Source organism: Cryptotermes secundus, unplaced genomic scaffold, assembly GCF_002891405.2.
Source record: "Cryptotermes secundus unplaced genomic scaffold, Csec_1.0 scaffold304, whole genome shotgun sequence".
Taxonomy (NCBI): domain Eukaryota; kingdom Metazoa; phylum Arthropoda; class Insecta; order Blattodea; family Kalotermitidae; genus Cryptotermes; species Cryptotermes secundus.
Window position 1 is genome coordinate 63,403 of NW_019721521.1, and position 22,861 is coordinate 86,263.

The window sequence follows — 22,861 nt, forward strand, 5'->3', positions numbered from 1 at the left end:
GGTCACGGTAGCCCATCGGTCTACGGCATGTACTGTCTTCGCTCGGTTGGAGGCCTGGATCGTGGGTTCGAATCCCACTCAGGGCATGGATGTTTAGTGTATGTGTTTATGTGTGTGCGTTATTCTGCGTTTGTGTACAGGTAGAGGCCTTGCGAACCGAAGTGAACGGAGTTCATGGAGGTAGGCCTAGGCCCACTGGGGCTGTAGTGCCAAGGGGGGGTGAAAGAGGCCTTGCGACGAGCTGATCACCCGCCCAAGGAGTACTACCGAATATCTAAGATATAGTAAACCAAGTGAAACGGAGTGTTTCATGGAGGTAGTCCAAGGCCCAAATTGGGGCTATAGGGCCAAAGGGGAAAAAAATGTTGGTAACGGTGGAATGTGATGTAACGATCTATTTTCTGAACATTATCTATCTTCTTGAATTCTATTCGAAACAACGTTTCGCAGACTGAACTGCATCCGTCCTCAGGTAGAAAGCCTAATCTGCTGATCCCAATCGCTGGAGCTAGTGCAGAGGTGAGGATTAGTTCTATCGAGAGGGGCCGAATTAGTTTATATATATATACACACACAGTACGGTCAATATTTATTCCACTACAATGTTACAAAGAAGAGTATGATTTTATCGGAGGAAGAAAATGGTGCAGTGTCCCAATCATCGTTATTTAAGGGTCGAGAAAACGTACTGTTGCACTCCAATTAGTGTAAAGAATTGTTTATTCTATTAGGAACATTATAACATTTGAACTGAATTTTTCTGTTATAAGCTATGGGAAGATACGAGAGTAAGGCAAAAGGATAGTTCGAATTCACCGCTGAAGCGTTGGAAAGTACGAATTTTCTATAAAATAGACATGACGAGCGACGTATAGCCGAAGACCTGAGGACGAAGTTAAGGATGGAGACAGTGCCGTCTTCACTAGGTCGCGCCAAGTCAACGTTTTCAAATGAGGACAAGAAAGGCATGTTTGAATACTGTAAAGATGCAGACACCAGACTCTCTGTCTGACTCTTAGAACGCGAATATAACAAGTCTGTCAGTATGCAGAGGGTAACTGGATTGATCGCAGATTTAACAAAGGGAATAAAACTTCAGCAAAGCTCCGGGAAATCAGTTTCTGCAAAACTATAAATTTATCGTTTAGATTGCCTAAAAATATGACTTCAGAGGAACTACAGATAATAAAAATAGTTCAGATAACCACAATTGTTTTTTTATAAATTACCTGCTGTTTTCGAGAAATACAACCTCATTCCCTACAGAATTGTCAGCGTGAATGAAAGTGCTATACTTACAGTCGCCAGTATGTTGCCTAAGGTGATCCCAGAAAACTGAAAGAAAAGAAAATTATAGATAAAAATATCTGCAGATTGTGGTCAACTGGTCGCTTTTTCTTGCTGCTTCAGCGCTTTAGTTGTTCATATTTCTCCAGTTGTGACATTTCCCAGTAAAGAATGTGCAATGAATATTGTTCTGAAGTTCCTCCTGGAACTCAGTATTTGATATTTGACACACATCTTTTCGTATGATAGCTACAAAATTTTCAAAATGATATCAAAGCAACAGAACCAGTACTACTAAATTTTGTACAGCACGTTTCCTATTGAAGCGTGGAAGTAATCATTTTCTGCAGAAAGAATCACGTAACTTTTCGTACAAGCCGGAAATTAGTGAAATGTAAAGCAAGTGTCACGTAACTTCGAACAAGACCAAGAGTAACCTTGAATGCGCAGAAGTTGTTTGTACAACTTGCCGCCTGTCACTTTTCACACCCTCGAACCCCCCCCCTTGTCTGAAATTTTTCTTCTGCGCATTCAAGGTTACTCTTGGCCTTGTTCGAAGTTAAGTGACACTTGCTTTAACATTTATATACTTATTTGCAACACACGTTTTTACTTTATAATACTATATGCAAAGTTTTATGATATAATGTATAATTATTTATATTTAGGTTAATGAACGAATAGTAAGCTAGAAATAAGCCTGATTACTATATGACATTAAACCAACCGTTAATAAAACAGGGTGAAGAAAGTGGCCATTTTCAGTTTGAGGTCACTCTTTCTAGGGCTCGAAAATGTTTCCGAAAAACGTGTCAACATTTTATTACGTTATTCACTCTGTAATTATTCTTAGACAATGTTAACATTAATAATCCGAAAATTCCTAAAAAAAAATCGAATCAAGCATTATTTACATATTTAGGGCCCAAAGGCTTATTTCAATATCGGTATTTTCTTTGACAGCAACAGCCACAAGAGCCCAACAACTTCTATCGTCACGAACTACCTATTTGAAATAATCCAAAATTTAACTTGGTTTTGCCGAACATTCAGATGCAAACTATTTCAACTACGCTTCGGATTTCTTTTGGTGGGTACGTAAATGAGAATTATAATTACATAAATACTAATGGTCGTGCGAGTATTATGTAATGCATCAGTGTACGGAAAATGTTCATGTTCCCGGAACTTCTTGTGTAGTTTTTTTTTCCTTTGGCGCTACAGCCCCAATTTGGGCCTTGGACTACCTCCTTGAAACACTCCGTTTCACTTGGTTTACCACATCTTAGACCTTCGGTAGGACTCCTTGGGCGGGTGATCAGCTCGTCGCAAGACCTCTGCCTCTACACAAACACAGAAAAACACAAACACAAAACATCCATGCTCTGAGTGGGATCCGAAAACACGATCCCGGCTTCCGAGCGAGCGAAGACATTGCATGCCTTAGACCGCTCGGCTACAGTGACCGGCTTTTCTGTAGTCACTTAGAAAAAAAAAATATTTAAATTTCTGTCTGTCGTGAAATATTTGCTCTAAATTGTAAGTAATAAAATCCTAAGTCTCAACAGAACCGTTCCCAAACCAGCCACTAAACACTATCTTGAATGAATGGTACCTTGGTCACCAGACCTGTAGGATAACTAAATTTTGTTAACAATAATATAGTATGTAATATTTTAGGCTTTCACGGCGGTGACTAGAAGAAAGCAGTCTTCTGGGATTTGGTCCCTCTATGGGGAGGCTACTCAACGACACATTCGACGACTCGAAACGCTAAGAACCAAAAAGGTTAACATCACATATACACGGTGCCAAATCCCAGAAGACTGCTTTCTTCAATAATATAGTACTTTGTTATCATAAAATTACACAACGTGTACATTTTTAATTATAATACGTATGTTGCGTTGTATTCATCATGAGAGTGCCATTAATAGCTAAACCTCTTATTATCTACATAATTATCAACTCACATTGAAGTTTCTACCTTCATTCATTTAAAACTCTAGAGATGACACACTATAATAATACTACTACAGGTTAGAAACAAGATTTTTACTTACAGAAATTATAATTAAGAACTCTTGCTTGTCATAACACTAGCTTACACAGAGAGCATTTGTAAACACAAACCCAAACCTTATTTAGACGGGGGCCGTTTTAATTTACGCCTGCGTTTTTATCGCGACCACGAGGCTCAGAGTGGGCTCGTTAATGCTGCAAATGTTATTAATGAGAGCTCATTATTTCCTGTTACAAATGAAAACAACTGAAAAAGACTCGGTTTTATAAAATGCACAGGAAATAATTAATCTGAAAAAACTATACTACATGTAAAACGAAGCAGTCTACAAAAACATATTCCATAATTCCACTGAAATGTATGCACACGTGAAATCTAAAAAATGCTCATTCCTCGCTTATATTTATGTGTATTTTCCTAATTAAAATATAATTGCAAATATTCCGCATATCAATGCAAGTATCACAGACAGTGATAAAAATTTCGTAACGAATATTTCCTAAAATATGTGAAATTGATAATAACAGGAAGATCCAGATTGCCAAATTTCAGTTATCTTTCATAATAGATTGCGTATCTAGATTCGATATTATAAGCTGCCTTACTCATGATATCTTCAGAGGAACTTCCTCAAAGTTCTACTTCCACTGACACAAGTGAATTTCGACATATTTCTGCTATATTCCCACAGACTCGAGCATTCCATTACTAACACTGTGTCTCGGCGACGCTACTGATCAACAAATTCTGAAGTTCAGTTAGATCTTCAGATGACACAAACACGCCGACATTCCAAACTAGCGTACGTTAAATTCCATTCCGAGCACCTGCCGATTAGCATCCTCCAGTTTTGGATGGTCGAGGAAATCTTCAGTTATGAAGAACGCCTATCGTTACACTGAATCAGCTTTCAAGGCATGCAGCAAGTTGCGGTCCTCTCGCTCATTTGTGACTGGCCGGGAAGCTTAAAACGCTCTTTGTAAACAACTCAGTATTATGGGAAATGTTACAGAGTTACATGGACGGACTCCTTCGTGGCTTTAGTCCGCAAGCGAACTATACCGACCGAGCGACCTCCGCTTGTAGGCGAAGTTAGTGCCAACTTTAGCGGATAGAGAGTGTCGCGTGGTCAGCGCAACGGTTTTCTAGTCCGGAGCCGCTACTTTTCCATTCAAGTAGCCCCTCAAATATCCTCAGGAGGCTGGGTGGACCCCGTTCCAGACCCACTACTTCTCATAAAATCTTGTAGCGCCGGGAATCGAACCCGGGACCTCTGGAGCTGTAGCCACGAACTCTGACCACTAGACCACAGAGGCGGTCCCTTGGAACATCCCAAACAACAGAAATTGCTATGGAAGGAATAAGGAATGCATACAGAACTGTAGTCAAAATATATGAAAAGAACAAAAGACCTCTTGGAAGATCAAAGAGTAAATGGGGAAGTAAGAACAAATAAGAAATATACTGTCTTCTGGGATGTGGCGCCGTGTAAATCTTGTGTGAACCGACGTTTCGACTTCGGTTCACATAAGATCTACAAGGCGCCACTTCCCAGATGACAGCATTCTTCATAGTCAGCGCCGTGAAAACCTCAAATCTTACAGGAACAAATAAGTTTTAAATGACGAGTTATCAGATCTAATAAAGTATCAAATAAAAGCCACAGTGAGAAGAGTTCGACGCCAAACCGACCACATTTAGCGGTCTGTCAGTCACTCGTATTTCAGAACGAATTATAATTCTCGTTAATAAGGTCTCCTATCACTTTCCTGGCTATAATAATCTTCTGCATTAACACGCACGCAGCACTGACAGCTACTGCAAACGGGATACACAATCCGTCAATCAAAGTCTTATCAAAATCAATCAATACTTAATTCATAAGCTTTCATAGCGAATTTACATTTGAAAAAAAAAATGCGAATATACGATACTTGACGAATATGTGTCTCCCGATTGACTACTACTGTTCTAACACTTAATCCTCGACGGCTCTTCCGGTACTGTATGAGATTTGTGAAATGGTCAATGTTTTAGGTCAGACTGCGAAGAGCTGAGTTTATTACTGCCAAGATGATGAATAGAATTCGGCTTGGCGGTTATTACAGAATACACAGCGGTTATGAAACCGTTGTCCACCTCTTGAAATGGCATCATACAGCCTTAATTTCCGGTAGTGAGCAGGAAGACGGGCTGAGGATAAGGGTGGAAGATCTAATCCTCTTATTACAAGACGAGTACAATGTACTTCACCCTTCTCATCAAGGGTTAATCAGAAAAGCTCACTCTGGAATAATTTAATCCCTAGGAGGAAGCAAAACTTTGTAGGCTTCCATTTTTTTTTCTTTTATATACACAAAAATAATCTAGCATTAGGCTATTCCATAAAATTTCACAAGTGCGGATAAGAATCTGAAGTTGTCATAAGAGTTTCTTAGAAATACGCTTTACCCATTTATGACTTCAGATGTACATTCAAGAGGCCAGACAGAAATCTAGAAATAATTAGTTTCAACTGGAATCTTTATGTCAAAGTAGTTCCGTCGTTATGCACGCCGAGCTTCTTCCTCTGTTTCGCATTGGTCTTATTTTGCAAGTCTTCTTAATTTATCCCGAATCCAATTATAGAAAACTTTGGAATCAGATGAATATTACAGCCTTGTTATAAACCAAATTCTCTCGCAGTTGAATCAGTGAGGTGAAGTGAATCAGACACTGCATTTCAGCACGTCCTAACTGTTAGATACGTCCTGAAGATCAATTTTAGTCTTTTATCTTAGCTCTGGCGTCCCAAAACTCGAGAAAAAGTGGAAACGTGTGAACATTAACTTCATGTTTATACCTCTGTGAACAAAATTGTGTAAACTTCAATCGGAGATCTATACATATATAATTTCAAAATAAACATTGTCTTCTTGAGGGAAGAGGATAATTGCGTAGCACTAGTATGTAGTAGTAGTATTAGTAGTGGTAGCAAGATCAGCAGCAGTAGAATAGTAGTAGTAGTAGTAGTAGTGTAGTAGTAGTTAGTAGTAGTAGTAGTAGTAGCAGCATCAGACGTAGCAGTAGCAATAGCATTAGTGGCAGTAGTAGTAACAGTAGCAGTAGCAGCAGCAATCTTGCGTTATTTTTCATTTGTGATGGAATACTCAACATGAAAACAGAAATACAGGCTCTAACTCCATGAAACACAGCTTTCTTAAGAAACAAATAATCACCGAGCTAGTTCAAAAAATTTCCTGTCCTTAAGGAATCCGATATACTCTTTCTAAGAGAGCTGAATCCAGTCACACCTTCATGTCATAATATTATATTGCCACCCACGCCCAGGTGATCTTTTCCTTTCGATTCCCCAATTGAAACATACATAAACCCAACAGCAAGCTAAAGAGTACGTTTGTGAAGTGTAAGGTGTAAGGAACTTGAATGTCTGTTACGGCCCTTCTTCTTCCTCTGTTGCTGTCTTACAGCATCCCTCCTCCTCGTCGCCTCCTTTATCCCTTCTTATCCTGGCCCATCACCGGTATCCATTTTAATATTACTTCCTCAATCTTGTTTCTTCTCTTTATCTTCTTTCGAATTCTTGTTCTTCCTGACCATCCCTGTATCTCCTCTTTATAGCTTTATGACCCTAGCAACCTCACGCATACACCGTCACCACGCATAGAGGTGGGTGTATCTGGTCTCAGAAACTTTCCTCGAGGATTGGAGGGAGTTGATGTGATCCTACAATGTTACAAGTTGAGGTGAATTTTATAACTGACTGAAGCCCTTAGAATTCGGGTCTGACACACGCCACCCGTAGTACTGACACTGAAAAGTGCAATTAGATGATTCCGAAACTTATGCAGCTTCGATCAGCGTCTATCTTCGTAGAGGAACAGAAGGAAAACAATTAAATTTCTTCAAAAATGCCATCAAGTACTACTTTACAGATATGAAACAGGATTTCTAATTGCCGTTCTATAGATTTTAGTTTTCGGGGAGGAAATGATTCCCTAATAATTAAATATAAAATGTGTCTTATCTGAATTGTATCGAACGCCCAACGATAAAAACGTGAAATGTTATAACTCTACGCCTGACACCGCCCACTGCACCCTCTGGGTATGTGAATATAACAGGCCACTACTAAGCATTCTAAAAGCTTCATTTTACAACACCCTTACTAGTATTAGGAGGAAGCCTGGAAGTCTTCTAACAAACTTATGATTTTTCTCCCCCCCGCTCCACAATAAAGTGCCTCTCATTCACTCACTCATGGAGCTGAGCCCTTCTTGGGAAGCCGCAAATTGTGCAGCTACTCAATGATTTCCCAACATTTTATGGAACCAGAAGGTTCATTACGATATTCACCCTCCAATGGTCCCTATCCTCAGGCACATCAATCCAATCCATACCATCCCATCCTATCTCTCTAACATCCATTTTAATATTGTCCACCCACCTAAGCCTTGGTCTTCCTTGTGGCATCTTTCCTTCAGGCTTTCCCACCAATATCCTATATGCATTCCTCTTCTCACACCCTTTCGTGCTACATGCCCTACCCATTTCATTCTCCTTCACTTGATCATTCTAATTATATCTGGAGAAGGGTACAAGTTATGAAGCTCCTCATTGTGCAGTTTTCTACAACCTCATGTCACTTCACCTCTCTTCGGTCCAAACATTCTCCTCAGCACCCTGTAAAGTGCCTCTCACTTATAAATACAACATGCGTCCGAGACATTTATCGCACCAATCCCTCGTGACGGAGGCAATCTCTGAATCGCTGGATACTAATTCCGTATCCAAATGGATGGTCGCCTAAGAAGACGTAAATGCACCATGTTCATATTTTATCTACAAAAGTAAAAAATTACGATCATGCAATGACAGACGTTTAAAATGCATGTAACACTATCTCTTTTTAAGAATTTAAGGTGTAAAACATTTCTTTCTTATAGAAACCAATGAGAGAAAGAGAACAGAAAGTCTATATCCCCAGTACATTATTCTTCAGGGTACCACTATCTTGTCTATAGCTACTTCCAACACCACAACTTAAGTCTTTTCCCTTTATTTCCATCCCTCTATCTTGCTCTCACCACCCTTCAAGACTGTGTAGGTGTTTGGGAGGTCCCTTTCACCCTTCCTCAAGACTCTCTTGTTTTAATCCTGAGTTATGTTACGGCTTCGAACTGCAAGCACTCCAGCATGCCGCTGCGCCGCTACTAACTGTGAATCACAGGACCGGAGCCGCCAGCTACTCACACTTGACTAATCAAAGCATGATGCTATCGTCACACTTTAAAAATGTCACCAGTTACATTCCTTGCTGGCGGAAGCAATAACTCAAACATATGCATATACGCATGCGTACTATAAACACTGGGGCACGCGGTAGTGTAGTTTGTCGAGGCACTATGCTACAAGTCGGAAGGTCGCGGGTTCAAGTCCCGATGAGGTCATTAGATTTTTTTTTCAATTGACGTAATTCTTCCAGCCGCACTATGGCCCTGGGGTCGACTCAGCCTCTAACAGAAATGAGTACCAGTAATATTCTTGGGGGTAAAGGGCGACCGGCGTGTAGGGCTGACAACCTCGCCGCCATCTATGAGCCGATTGCCTAAAAAATGTGGGAACCTCAACATCTCACAACCCTATGGGCCTCCACGGCCTGTTACAGGGATAACTTTACTTTACTTTTACTATAAGCACTGATGTCTTAGCTCAACCAATCTTACATGCATTCTGTGATGTAAGTGTAAAAGTATCCAGCCGTTGTGCATGGTTCTCTTTCAGCAGGTGGCCGTTATTCCGTTACGATAAAAAGTATTTGTGGGTTTGATCTCAAAAGCCTCTCTTAGAAGGCAATCCTAAATATTTCAAACAAAAAGTTCACAAAAAAAATACCTCCATGGTTTTAGTCCTCAAGCGAACTATACCGACCGAGCGACCACAGCTTGTCGGCTAAGTTAGTGCCAACTTCAGCGGATAGAGGGTGACGCGTGGTCGGCGCAACGGATCCCCACGGCCGGTTTTCTAGACCAGAGTCGCTATTTCCTTGAAATATCTCCTCAATTATCCTCACGAGGCTGAGTGGACACCGTTCCAGACCCACTACTTTTCAGAAAATTTGGTAGCGCCGGGAATCGAACCCGGACCTTTAAATCTATAGCCAGAAACTCTGACCACTAGACCACACAGGCGGTCACAAACAGTTCACACATTCACAAAATAATTAAGATCGGCTGTAATATTTCCCTTCGACCTTTGCCTCTGTCTCTCAAGTGATGGCTTCCTTTGGGATTTACCTACTTTAATTCTTCTTGCATTTAGTCTGTTTTTGCTGCCAAGCATGACACATGCCACACCCATTCCAGTTTCCGTCATGTCATCACTCTAAGACTCATAAAGTGAGGGAGGCACGAGTTAGGTTTTTACTGTTCGTTATTACGGTATCCTCTCAGTCTGTTCTCTCCAAAATATGAGTCGCTACTCCTATTATGTAGCCTACTTTGTCTTCTTCTCCATGTTGGCTAATTAGCTCTTATATTTATTATATATTTAGGTGTTAGAAGCGAAACGTGGTTCGTTTATTTCTTCTTCTATTCATCTACTTTTCGAGCCTTATTTTTCCAGAAATTGTAGTGATTGTGGAAATTAATCATGGAATTTAAAAAAGGTACTATATTGGAACCATTGGGACTAAAAGGTGGTCTTGAAATTTGCGTGAATTTCTCTCTGCACTACACTCAGTCGTTCAGTTCATTCTGCTCACGTTTTATACACACTCTTATATGTAGTTGGTTTTTCCGCAACGACAGTAACGGTGGGTAAAATCTCCAGATACCATGAACCTTGTAATTTAAAAAGTAATTATAGGAACGTTGAAATGAGATACTAATTTTCAAAAAATAAACAGAACAATAGATATCAGCCGGCCTGCTACATAGGTTACAAGTTTCATATGTTTCTATCGGAGCAGAAGGACCTTAATGAAAACATACAGCCAAACATAACTCCAAAAATTCGGCGACCCCGCCTTGGATTATTATTTTACCATTTATTTAATTAACATATTTATTCATGTAACTGCGGGTCACGGTAGCCGAGCGGTCTAAGGCATGCACTGTTTTCGCCCTCTCGGAAGCCGGGATCGTGGGTTCGAATCTCAGGGCATGGATGTTTGTGTGCGTTTTTCTGTGTTTGTCTACAGGTAGAGGCCTTGCGACGAGCTGATCACCCGCCCAAGGAGTCCTACCGAGTGTGTAAGATCTAGTAAACCGTAGTGAACGGAGAAGTTCATGGAGGTAGGCCTAGGTCCAAATGAGGACTGTAGCGCCAATGAAAAAAAAAATCATGTAAATAATGTCACATATTAGCAATCTGAATCAATTATTCGTTTACTGTGATGAAAGAAACAAATCAACGTGTTGTTAAAAGAAGAGAAAAATCACGAAACAGCATCCTCACGGGGCAAATACCTATAGGAGCTTTATCGGAGAGGTTGTACCCTATTAGCGCAAGAAATTAATTCTGGGAAGTGATTATACAGTCTAAAAGGTGTGTTCTTAGGGTACATTATATAAAAGAAAAGGATTAAGAATAAAACATATCGAGATAAAACTGTCAGGCAGAAAAGAAAGGAGAAGAAAGCAACAAAATAAAGAAAAAAGAAAGAAATGGAGGATTATCAAGTAAATAAAATGAAAAATAGAATAAAAGCTCTTGCAAACGGAAAGGAAATTAGAATGAAAATGAAGCTAGTAAATATCTGAGGGCAGGAAGCTAACGTAACGTGCTTATTTCTGTATTAGTGGTTTATTTAAAAAAAGCTGAGAGCAGCTCAGGGTACTTAGCGTCTAATGCTATGATGATAAGTGAATTGGAGTAGATGTGGAAGGCGGAGGTCGTGAGTTAATTTGAGGTAAGGCCGCGCCATAGCTCAAGCGGTTAGTCGCTGGCTTCCCACCGCGGCGGCCCGGGTTCGATCCCGGGTCTAGTAAAGTGGGATTTGTGGTGGACAAAGTGGCGCTGGGGCGGGTTTTCTCCGAGCACTTCGGTTTCCCTTGCCACTTTTCATTCCACCAAACTCTCCATCACCATAATCACCCGGGGCAGAACTACAATAAGCCAATCAGTAACCGCTGTGCCGAGTGGACCCAGTTGGACTCCAACCCCCACTAAGCGAATTTAATTTGAGGTATCAACCCGACAATTACCTTGCACGACGAAGGAAAACCACGAAAACCATTATTCAGGACAGTCAGTGCCTCGTTCGGGATTCGAACTGGGCACCTACCGAATACAAGTCAGAAACAGAATTAATAAATGTAGTAATAAGGAAATAATAATAAATACGAGAGAAAATAACAAGAAAGTTGTAAGATATGAAAAATGCAGGAGTATTGAAGAAGAAAAGGTGAGGAGTAAGGGAGAAAGAGCAGCTGCGTGAAGTAACAAAGAGTGTGAGCTCGACTCCGAAATTTTGTGCAGACGTGTACCATGAGAAAGGAGGTAGAGACAAGCAAAAGAACAACGGAAGTGATGTTCCCGGGGAAGGAATAGTAGGTGCCATGGCGTTACTGCGCCTGCGCTATAAGGACGTAGGACTTCCTGCTCTTCCGTGCTTTATATTAATATTCTTTAGCATTTCAGAGGTAATATTCCGCAGAGGAAGACAGACTCATACTTTGCTCTAGAAATAGCACAGCTGTAATAGATCTTATGAGAACATCTAGCACAGTTTCACTCCGCATCGATTGTCGCCTACCAACCCTCAATCTAAGTGATTTACGATTGTGTTATCATGTGCTAATCAAGTACAAAACGTATATGCTCTTGTTCTGTATGTTACAATGTAAAATGTATAGTCAAATTCAAAATAGCTCCTTGAGTAAAAAAGGGAATCTGCTACAATAGAATATTTTTTTTTTTTTCCTGTGGTGCTACAGCCCCAATTTGGGCCTAGGCCTACCTCCATGAAACTCTTTGCTTCACTTCAGTTTTATAGATCTTACACATTCGGTAGGACTCCTTGGGCGAGTGATCAGCTCGTCGCAAGGCCTCTACCTGTAGACAAACACAGAAAAACGCACACAAACATCCATGCTCTGAGTGGGATTCGAACCCACGATCCCGGCTTCCGAGCGAGCGAAGACGGTGCACGCCTTAGACCACTCGGCTACTGTGACCGGCTATATATATATATACATGATGCGAATGTGTTATCTTTTTGTGTACATAATTATCTTTGTGTGCGTGCGTGCGCAGGAAAAGACTGACGACAAGCTTAGTAGCTTAGTATCAGTCTTACGATTTGACTACAGCATTCGTAACAACCGTAATTATCACATTTTTCTGAAGATTCCAGCACTTAATGCAACATATTATAGGGTTCCTTAAGTAGACAAAACTGAAGACGGCTGACATGGGGGTAGGATGCGACCTGCATGCACTTCTACGACAAACTCCTTCCTCTTCAAGAAGTGAAAATTGGCAAGAAATATATATGCACGAAAATTTCCATAAAATGTTAAGAAGTATGAAGCCCGGTGGTGAAACAAAGCCAAAAGCTTGGCTGTACATAGTGGCACGTCATTAAAACAAATCCTCCAGAAATATTGCTGCCAGTAGGCCGGGCCCCTTGTTTTCCAGAAGCTGCTTAAATCCGTCTGCGTGTCACCAAGACATGAGGCACTCCATATTGCAGAGCTGGGAGACTCCGGGCATGGAACATACATCCAAGAATAACAAACGAAGCTACTGATGGAGAATGATGGGAAAGACAGAGAGAAGGAAAGATAGTGTCGAGAGAAGATGGAGATAGGTGACGAAATATAAATGAGATAAAGAGGAAGTATAGCAAAGAGGATGAAATGGGGTGAAGAGAAGGGAATATAATAATGTAGTTGTATGTCGCAAAAGAAGATAAGGGGTGGTGGAGAGAAAGAAGCGGAGAGCTGCGGGTACAGAGAGTAGGGAGTGACATATAGCGGAAACATAAAGGAGGAGACACTAGAAGTGTCTCTGCAACCTGAATAGCGCGGCAAAGAGAAGTTATAGCGCAAAAAATATTTTAACGAGACAATTCGTGGCTCGGCTCAGACTTATCTGCTCACGTTGCAGTTATTTTTAAGTGAAATTTCAGGACTGTATGTGTCCTGCGTGATGGGCATAAGGCGACTGACTGCCTGGACGAAAATAGTAAATGTCCTTCTTTACCAAGACGCGCAATCATTTTGTATAAACAATTAATAACATTATAAATACCTATATTGACAATTTTATTATAATTATACCAAATAAGATGTTTGATTCAAATTACATAAAATTTCCATTACGAAAATTCACCAACAAGCCGCCAAAAACATAAAATTTTCATATTGGTTTTTTTAAAGATTTCGAGAACGCTTGTTAGGAACACAGCTGACTTTTACTCATAAAAACTCTGAAATCTTGAGAGCTGTTACGAATTCCACAATCTTAATTCCCTCGGTCGTACTATGGTATTCTCTCCCCATCGGTTCGCAATAATATCCTTCTATCTATATTGACGACTTAAAACTTAGAAACAGTTAATTCTCAAACACGGTGAACTCTGAGGTCATTTCGTAACCTCGGAACTAAATATCAGTTGTGAACATTCCTCTACGCTATACTCTAACTTTATATTTACATTCTAATTATGAAAGTGTAAAATGTCTTCCCTCTTTTTAACAAAAAAAGCAAAGAGAAAGGAAGAAAGAGAAATCCTGTGCTCAGCATAATTTCCACCATGCAAAAATACCCAAGACTCGAATCCTTTCAATGGATTTAAACTGGTATGATTGTTAACTGACTCCAATGAGCACAGACCTTTGTGACAGTAGCTCATCTAGTCAAGATACCTAGGACTTCCAAGAATGGCATGGCGATTCGTCGGTTTACTGATGGAGTGGACGGCTATGCAGATGCAGAGAACAGCCGTCTATAGTCGACAAGGGGCGATCTTGCAGCTTCAGTTTTCGTGAAGTGACTTAAAGAGTCCTCCACAATAAACAGACTAGCATGTGGACATAGAATATTTCCAGGAATGAAGTTTCAACGAGCTAGCGACGATGCAAGAACTCCTTATAAGTGTACAGGAAATATTTTCATGTAAACGGACTTGTTTTCATTCGAAACCATCTGGTTAATTTTCATGCTACGGAACCGTTTATGTACTCTCGTAAGATGAATGATGTTCGGCAGGTTTATGAGCCAACAGAAATAAAACATTTGCAATAGAAAATGATGTTTATTTACTATGAATTAAACAATTCTCATCAGAGCATTGTGTAGACATGCTGTTAATGTGCACTCACTAGAGAATCAAAGCGTTCAACTAAACACGTCAAGAAAACATTAGTGATAAGGCTTCAGCATTCTTAAAGTGGGCATTAGATGGAGTTAGTTTCAAGCTGCGTCAGCTTTATCGGTGATAAATGTGGATAGGAGACTCGACGGACACAGTAGGGATTCAGACGTAGTGACGAAGGAATATATCCCAGGATTCGCAGAAATACATTACAATTTACAAAATATTTATAATAGAAGAATAATTATTGGAATTCTCTTTTATGGGCATACTTTATATTCTGTAGACGTCACTGCTACAAAGAGTATTTTAGAACTCTCAGGAATATGTTCCGAAAATTATTATTAAGTTCATTACAATTATTCTCTTGCTCTTGAGGAGTTAAAATTGCATACTTTACGCACTAGGAGACATCGCCTTGATGCTCTCTTTGTTATTCAAGTTTATTTTGGCTCGAAATTCTGCCCTTCTGTTCTGGAAATTGTTGGTCTCCGGTATATCAGAGACTTTGCATTGTTCAATGTTTGCTCCTCATGTAAAAGTTGTCCCTCTGCTAGATGTGCAGCAGCTGCTAATGCTGGTTGCAGGGATGTTGACATATTCGGAGCCAGGAAACTTCTCCCCAAACGATTTTTAAATATAGTATAATTGCTAGTATTATTATTTGCATGTACAATAAACAACAAATAAACTGAATCATTATTATTATCCTCTCTAAAAATCTATACTTTTCATTTCACAATTAAATATTTATGTTTCATTTCTCAGTTCTCAATAACACTTAGATTTCTGTTAATAAAATTATTATTATTGCTATTATTATAATTTGTTTGTTTGTTTACTTGGCTGCATTATTGATTTATGTTCATGTAATTATTATTATTACTGTTGTTTGTTTGTTTACTTGTCTGCATTATTGTGTTTTCCTCCAGTGCTGGCCTGTAATTTGTCTTTGACTTTATGTTGTAATTGTCCATAATGTAATTACTTGTATCTGCACTGTGCTCTGTCTGTAATTGGCGTTGCGGCTGTTCACTCGGCAAATAAATAATAAAGAACTGAATTATTATTATTATTATTATTTGTTTACTTGTCTGCAATAATGTGTTTTTCCTTCAGTGCTTGGCTGTAATTTGTCTTTGACTTTATGTTGTAATTGTCCATAATGTAATTACTTGAATCTACACTGTACTCTGTCTGTAAATGGCTTTGGGGCTGTTGACTCGGTACAGAAATAATAAAGAATTAAATTAAATTGAATTATTAAAAGATTAATATATTGACCCTTCAGATTTACAACTGTAGTCTGTCTTTACGATGAAGGATCCAACTTATGGTTCATTATTCATCGATTCATCGCAATAATATTTAGTCCAGATGGAAGTAACGTTCAGAATTCAAGTGACTGCAGAAACATGTGGAACTGAGATTCTGAAGCTCCCCTTTCATTAGACTCCTTCAGTCCCCTGTCCAGTTGGTAACAGTGACAGTTTCAGTCTTTATGATAGCAGAAACATGACGCCGATTACTCAGCACATGAAGCCAACTGATGAATTCTGCAGCCTGGGTTTCCAACGCATCTACAAATTTCAGGTTGTTCTATTAAATAATATGGTTAACTAATATAAATGATCTACGCTTAAAGCTGATGGAAATAATAAAATGAAGAACAAGGAGAACATGACAGCTACAGAACACAAGCACAGAAAGTGTCATTCCTTCCGTACAGCATGAGAGACTGGCAGGGCTTTAGTGACCATAATGCGTGTAGCCTAACCTATACTTCTCCAAATATGCCTTCCCGGTAAGGTCATAAGTCACGGGAGGCATTTTTGCCTTATCAGCTGTAAGAGAGAAAAGTAAAATTAATGGTAATGAACTGAAATATATTTGCTGTGGTAAGTTTCAATTCATACGCTCACTTTAAATTGTGAATTCGGCTCGTCCATCATAAACTCATAGAGTGAAACAAGGAGAAATCGTGAGGTTTAAGTTTGTTGTTAAGTCAGACCTACAACAAATAATCCTACATTATATATAACATTATTTAATTATAAAGAAAAACTAGTCTAATTATACGGTTACTCCGCATTATACAATCGGATCAATATCCCCTTATGAAGAATGCCGTCTTCTGGGATGTTGCACCGTGTAGATCCTGTGTGAAACGACGTTTCGGAGGAACGTATCCACTCCATCTTCAGTGCAGAAAAATTCGTGAGCGAGGAACCAGCTTTAGCAGGTAGTTCGCAGCCACCTGCTAAAGCTGGTTCCTCGCTCACGAATTTTTCTACCCTGAAGATGGAGTCGATACGTTCCTCCGAAACGTCGGTTCACACAGGATCTACAGGGTGCAACATCCCAGAAGACGGCATTCTTCATAGTCACCACCGTGAAACTCTCAACTCTTACATAATATCTTATGGTTAAAAATTAATAACACTGATTTCGTTTTACTATGACAACAAAGTTGAATGCACAAGAATCTCTAAATTAGATTCAAGATACTTACTCTTGACTACCACGCACAGAGTACTGTCTCTCTGTGTTAAAATCTATCTGTATATCATAAAATACCGTACGTAGTTCCAAGCGTTTCAAGTGCAACTGTTTAATAACAGTGAAGTACATTTCATGGAGAAAGAATTTCAGATTTCTTTTTAACCTTTTCTTTTTATTTCTTTTTTACTTCTTTGTGTTTCCTCTATCGTCTCCCAGAAGTTTTATATTAAATGTAAATACATATACTGTATATACGTGTGTTTGTGATATATACGCTCACATGTCTTTTGAAATGATTTATATCACTGTAGTTATTTAATTCAGGCAAATAAGGGCGACTGGTCGCAGTGTGCTGTACATGCAAAAACAAATCGCTACGGCGCGTTCAACCAAACATATGAACTGCAGCATGAACAGGCAAACAGAACACCAGAGTCCGTCTAGACCAGGCGATGAGATATAACGGACAAGTCAAATAATTATTACATCCACGTTTATAAAATAAACTAATTATGTGAGTTTTACAATTCTCACAACGGTGCTTATGAAGAATGCTAACTTCTGGATATATCGCCGCGTAGCCTCGTAGCGTCTGGTTATTTATAATTATGATTTAAATATTTGGGTTAACAGTAAGAGTCCTAATTAAGCGGCCTCCGTAGTCTAGAGATAACGTTCCCACCTCATGACTCGTAGTACGCGGGTTCAAATACCCGGCGGAGGTCGTCGAATTTTTAAGGGCGGAAAAATTCAGGGAACAAGTCCTCCGGGAGGGACTTTAAGCCGTGGGTCCCGTGTCGTAGCTTTACGGCATGTAAAAGAACCTCATATCTCCAAAGGAGGTCACTGAGCCAAATTACGGACGTTTCCCGCCCAACAGCAGTCTCTAATACCTCCGGTAGATGGGGGAAGCATTATAGATACCTCTCAGCTAATAGAGCCGGTCTCGCTGGCTGGGCGGGACTGATGGTAAGCACCAGTACCGGTAGGATATAGAGACTGGTAGAAATCATAGAGGGAAGCACAATGGACCAATAAAGGTCTCAGTGCATGGGGAAACCCACCCTCTCCAATAACTAACTAACTAAGAGTCCTAACTATCAAATCATAAGCGAAGACATTCCTGGGTAGGTAATGACTAGAAGACACTGCAAAAACAAGAGGCGGTACCGATCTAAGGCACGAATTTCTTATGTTCTTACACTCGGTACTTCATTTGTGAGCACCTTACGGCTAGACCTCGCCAATTTCATTTTTCTCCGTCACTTTTCAACGTACAGTTGATTCTTTTGATATCTGTACTTATGCCACAGTCATCATATATATCGCGAAGGGATGTGAAATATACAGTGTATAGACTCAGCATGGAGAGACCGCTTCCCTGATACACGCACACAATTTATTTAGACATATGTCCGTTTCACAATCTATCCGCTTTGAGAAAGAAAAGAACTTCTAGAAAAATGGAGCTACTTCATATCTAACTCAATGGATAGGAGTCCGTTTGGAGAAGCTATACAAAACACTCTCACCTATTATGGAACGCAAGGTTCATCACCGTACTCACAAGTGGCCAGCAACACCCAGTACACTGAGCCAGAGTATCAGATCTGTACCCCTTTAACCTGCTTCTTTAATATTCACTTTAATGTTATCCTCCCGCCTATGAGGCCTCCTGAGTTCGGGTTTTCGACTAGAACTTTGTATTTCTCAGCTCTCCCATACGTACTGCATTGCACAACCATCCCGCCTTCCGTCATTTGATTGTCCCAATGAGTATGTGCCGCCATGCAGTGGAACGAACATACGGACTCCGTCTTCAGGGTTAAAGTGACGGTTATGTTTCTCGGAAACCTCTGTAATCTTCAACCAGATTGTGTAGCCTCAAAACCCAGAACACCACAGCCTTAAGATTCAGCGTCGTAAAAACCTCATATCCCACACGCTGCTAATATTCGGAGAACAAAGGAAATTTAGAAACTGATCCTTACGTGATTGTTTTAAAGTACTCATGAGTATATCAGAGGTTTCAAACATATATACTGTAGCATGTAGACTCCTTGCTAGGCAACGACCACAAAACGAGACAACGGCCGTTGCTACGCAAAGGCTCGCGAGGATCAATAGAATGTTGGAAGCGGTGTTGTCTATATAGACCGCTCCGAGGCTATACAACACGACCGACCGAGTTCAGTTCAGTTAGTGCAATGCAGTGTGAAGAAGTGTTTGTTGGTGAGTTAGTGAGTTAGGGAATTGCAGTTCAGTCTTGTGAACTGTTGCTGTGAGAATCTGGTAGCTGAGGCCGGGGATAGATCGGAAACCCAGAGGAAGAGGAATGTTTGCCGCTGGAAGCCGTTAACAGGGAACGACTGGTGAAGACATAGAAAATTGAGAAGCCTTAGTACATGTAGTGAACTGCAGAGCGTGTGATTAGCGACAGCGCTATAGTTACATGTAGTTACGATCTGTAAGTGATCAGAAAATCCAATTACCAATCCAAACCCCGTCTACAGTGATCCATGCACGTGATAATATATACGGAAATGTTCCAACAGAAATATACAACGTGCATAAGTAAGTAGCTCGCTGTATGCAATATCAAATTTCAAATTTCTAAGCGGTGTCATAAAATCAAGATCAAGCCTGCCATAAGTGGGTGTTTCCCATTTTGTGCAAATATTTCCTAACAGAGTGGTTTACTTTTACGAGACATGTTAACAACCTAAGTTTTAAGATCCTAAATGGTATGACTTTGTGATGCGCCCTCCTGAAAGCTCGTTCGCCTCTTTAAGCTGTTACTGAAGTTTGAAATATAAAACTGAAGCGCCAGGAATGAACTTCCTATGCCGTGTCGTAAAAATTCTTCCAATAAGTTCCCCATTATCGGCGCGACAACCTCAGATCTTACAAGCTAACAAACAGATAAAAGCAGACACACAAACAACGTTCATCGAGTCGTAAGACGGCAAGACCTCCCCAACAGATACAAACAGGGGAAACAAACAAATCTGAAACAGTCTCAGTTCGGTTTAGAATACACTGAGCACGTGGCATCCTACCGTTGGTTATTTAATGCCTCATTTTAAATTATTTAGATAATGTAGCATCGGATTATAGATAAACTGCGAAATATTTTTGATGGCATTTGGCCGTCAGCACAACAATAAATAAAAATAAACCAATCGAACTGCTCATGTTCGTTTCATTTAATGGTTACTACATGTTTCACTCCGCATATGGGACCATCTTCAGGCAGACTCATTAAATACGTCTCCTGTTATTGAACTGTGCTAATATGGATCTATATTAGTGCAACTCATCACAATCATAAAATACCTGCCACCGTCATGAAATTACAAGAATCTTTATACTTTTAAAATTTTCCAAAATTTAAAATTATTCAAAATTCTCTTGTCGTTGTAGGTAAAATTCTATGTTGCATTTTTGTGTTTTTGTCCCTCATTGTAGGTCGTCCTTCGCCCTGGTTTCGCTGTTAAACTATATGTTACAGAAGCTATTCGCGATAATGCTATTAGTTTTTAGTTTGTTCTCTCTTATCTTCTTGGTTATGTCGTCGTGGTTTTTGTTTTTACCTTAGGGTGTGGTGTGTATTCATTCTGTGTGGGTGTTTATGTCGCATCTGTTCCTCCGTGACGGTTGCACGTATTATATGATTGTGATGAGTAGCACTAGTTTTTTTAATTGCTCTTCCAGCCCATTCAGGGCCCTGGCCTCTTATTCAGTTCCGTAATAATTTTTCACAAACTGTATGACACCTTGGACGAATGATCAGCCTGCCGCAAGGCCTCTATCTAAACACAAACACGGAATAAACACATACACATACCAAACATCCATGCCTTGTGTGGGATTCGAACCCACGATCCCGGTATCCAAGCGAGCGAAGAGAGTTCATGCCTTAGACAGCGCGGCTATTGTGACCGGCTGAGTAACACTAATATGAATCCATATTAGGTCAGTTCAGTAACAAGAGACGTATTTTATTACAATGCCTGAAGATGGTCCCATATGCGAACCGAAATATTCAGCAACCATTAATTGAAACCAACGTGAGCAGTTCGATTGGTTTATTTTTATTTATTGTTGTGCTGACGGCCAAATATAATCAATCATTATACACGGCATGTTGCGAAGAGTGGACGTGCGAAACATTTATTAAAAGAGATGTGGTATAGTTTAAGGTACTGTCAGAGACTTAATTCTCTTTAAGAATTGAGGAAACAATAAATATTCAGCCTTTATACCTGGTTTTCGGACCAAGATTTGAACCCACAACTTCCAGAATACGAAGCAGAAGTTCTAGTCGTTTGTCTGCAACATTCGGTATCACGTAAATACAGGAGAATTTGTTCGGCCCCCACATAAATATTGAGATCAAAACTTTCTATTGTTAAGATGTTCCGTGAGTAAATAAATTCATGGTCTACAGTTCCAAGTCGAGCAAACAGACGCCTGAGGCGCCCACTCGAAGCGTCTACCTCAGTCAATCTGTCTCGGACCACGACAAATAAAATTTAGAGGAACCTTATCTTCAACAAGTGACCCCCAAGCTGCAGTACAGACAAGGAAATAACTTAACTGCTAAGAGTGTACAGAGAGCTGTCATTTTATCTGAGACACAGAATTTGGCTCCGAAAATGGTAGCAGTTCCATCCTGTCTCCGTATTTAATTGTAAGCACTTGTAACTTACTAAGGAATACCCTTCAATATATCTGCGATTTCTGACTGGAAAGTCTGTTCTTAACACATGAAAATGATAAGAGAGTAAAAGAACGGGACGATAACAGATAAGTGAACAGTAATATATTTCTTGTTTTATTATCATGGATTTAGTTTATTCAATTCAAATAAACCAAAATTAATAAAGAATAATATACACATACATCTAGGAGAGATATTATGTTTATCATTGGACTGAACATCCGCTGAAAGGAGTCAGATCATAGGAAATAGGGAAAGCTGCAGCCCACCGGATATTAGTGTACTTATTTAAAAATAATATTGTGGTGTGGCGCCTAAAAGCCAGAATATCTGAGTAACAGCGGGCGTCCATTGTTAGGCAAAAGCTCGGTATTCACGGTTCACGCGACAACGCATACATAACGGACGTTACCACGGACGTGAAAAACCAAAACTATTGTAGTTCCCGCGGCAACGAATAGACTAGCTACCGATGCATAGAACACGTGAAACGGAACCCTTGAAGAAGGTGTCTTCTGGTCCGTCCGACGGTAGAATATAAGAGAACAGGTCAGAACACAGAACAGAAGAGATCAGAGGCGAACGGAGCTGAGAGCAGAAGAAACCAGCTCAGCTAAGAACCAGAATACGACAGACTAGCCAGGCTGCATCGCCCGGAAGACGTTATATCTGAGTGATTGTGATTGTAATAGTAAAGAACTTATCCAATAAACAGCTTCGCCTAATCAAGAACCCATTAATTTCTCGTCGCGTTACCACGATACGTGACAAAATGTAAATAAATTAAATTATTTTCCTCATGACCTGATATATTTTTCAAAATGCTTATAACTAAACAAGATGGATGAATTCAAATCTAGGTATGTTTCGTATACATGTAGATGTACGCTATTCTGTCAGAAATACCATTTACGAAAAAAACAACATGAAACACAAAAAGTCAAGCGTATCAAGCATCAAACGTTATGTGTAAAATATTTCGCAATTAAGCCGATAATTAAGG

The 22,861-nt window shown here is 39.9% G+C and overlaps 1 long non-coding RNA gene across 1 annotated transcript in view; it reads right to left on the minus strand.

Moving 5' to 3' along the window:
- Positions 1-1,299: 1,299 nt before the first annotated feature.
- Positions 1,300-22,861, minus strand: part of LOC117283186 — a 125,721-nt gene continuing 104,159 nt past the window's right edge. Inside the window, exon 3 of the long non-coding RNA XR_004514200.1 lies at positions 1,300-1,335. This is a non-coding gene — a long non-coding RNA (uncharacterized LOC117283186). The remainder of the gene's footprint in view (positions 1,336-22,861) is intronic.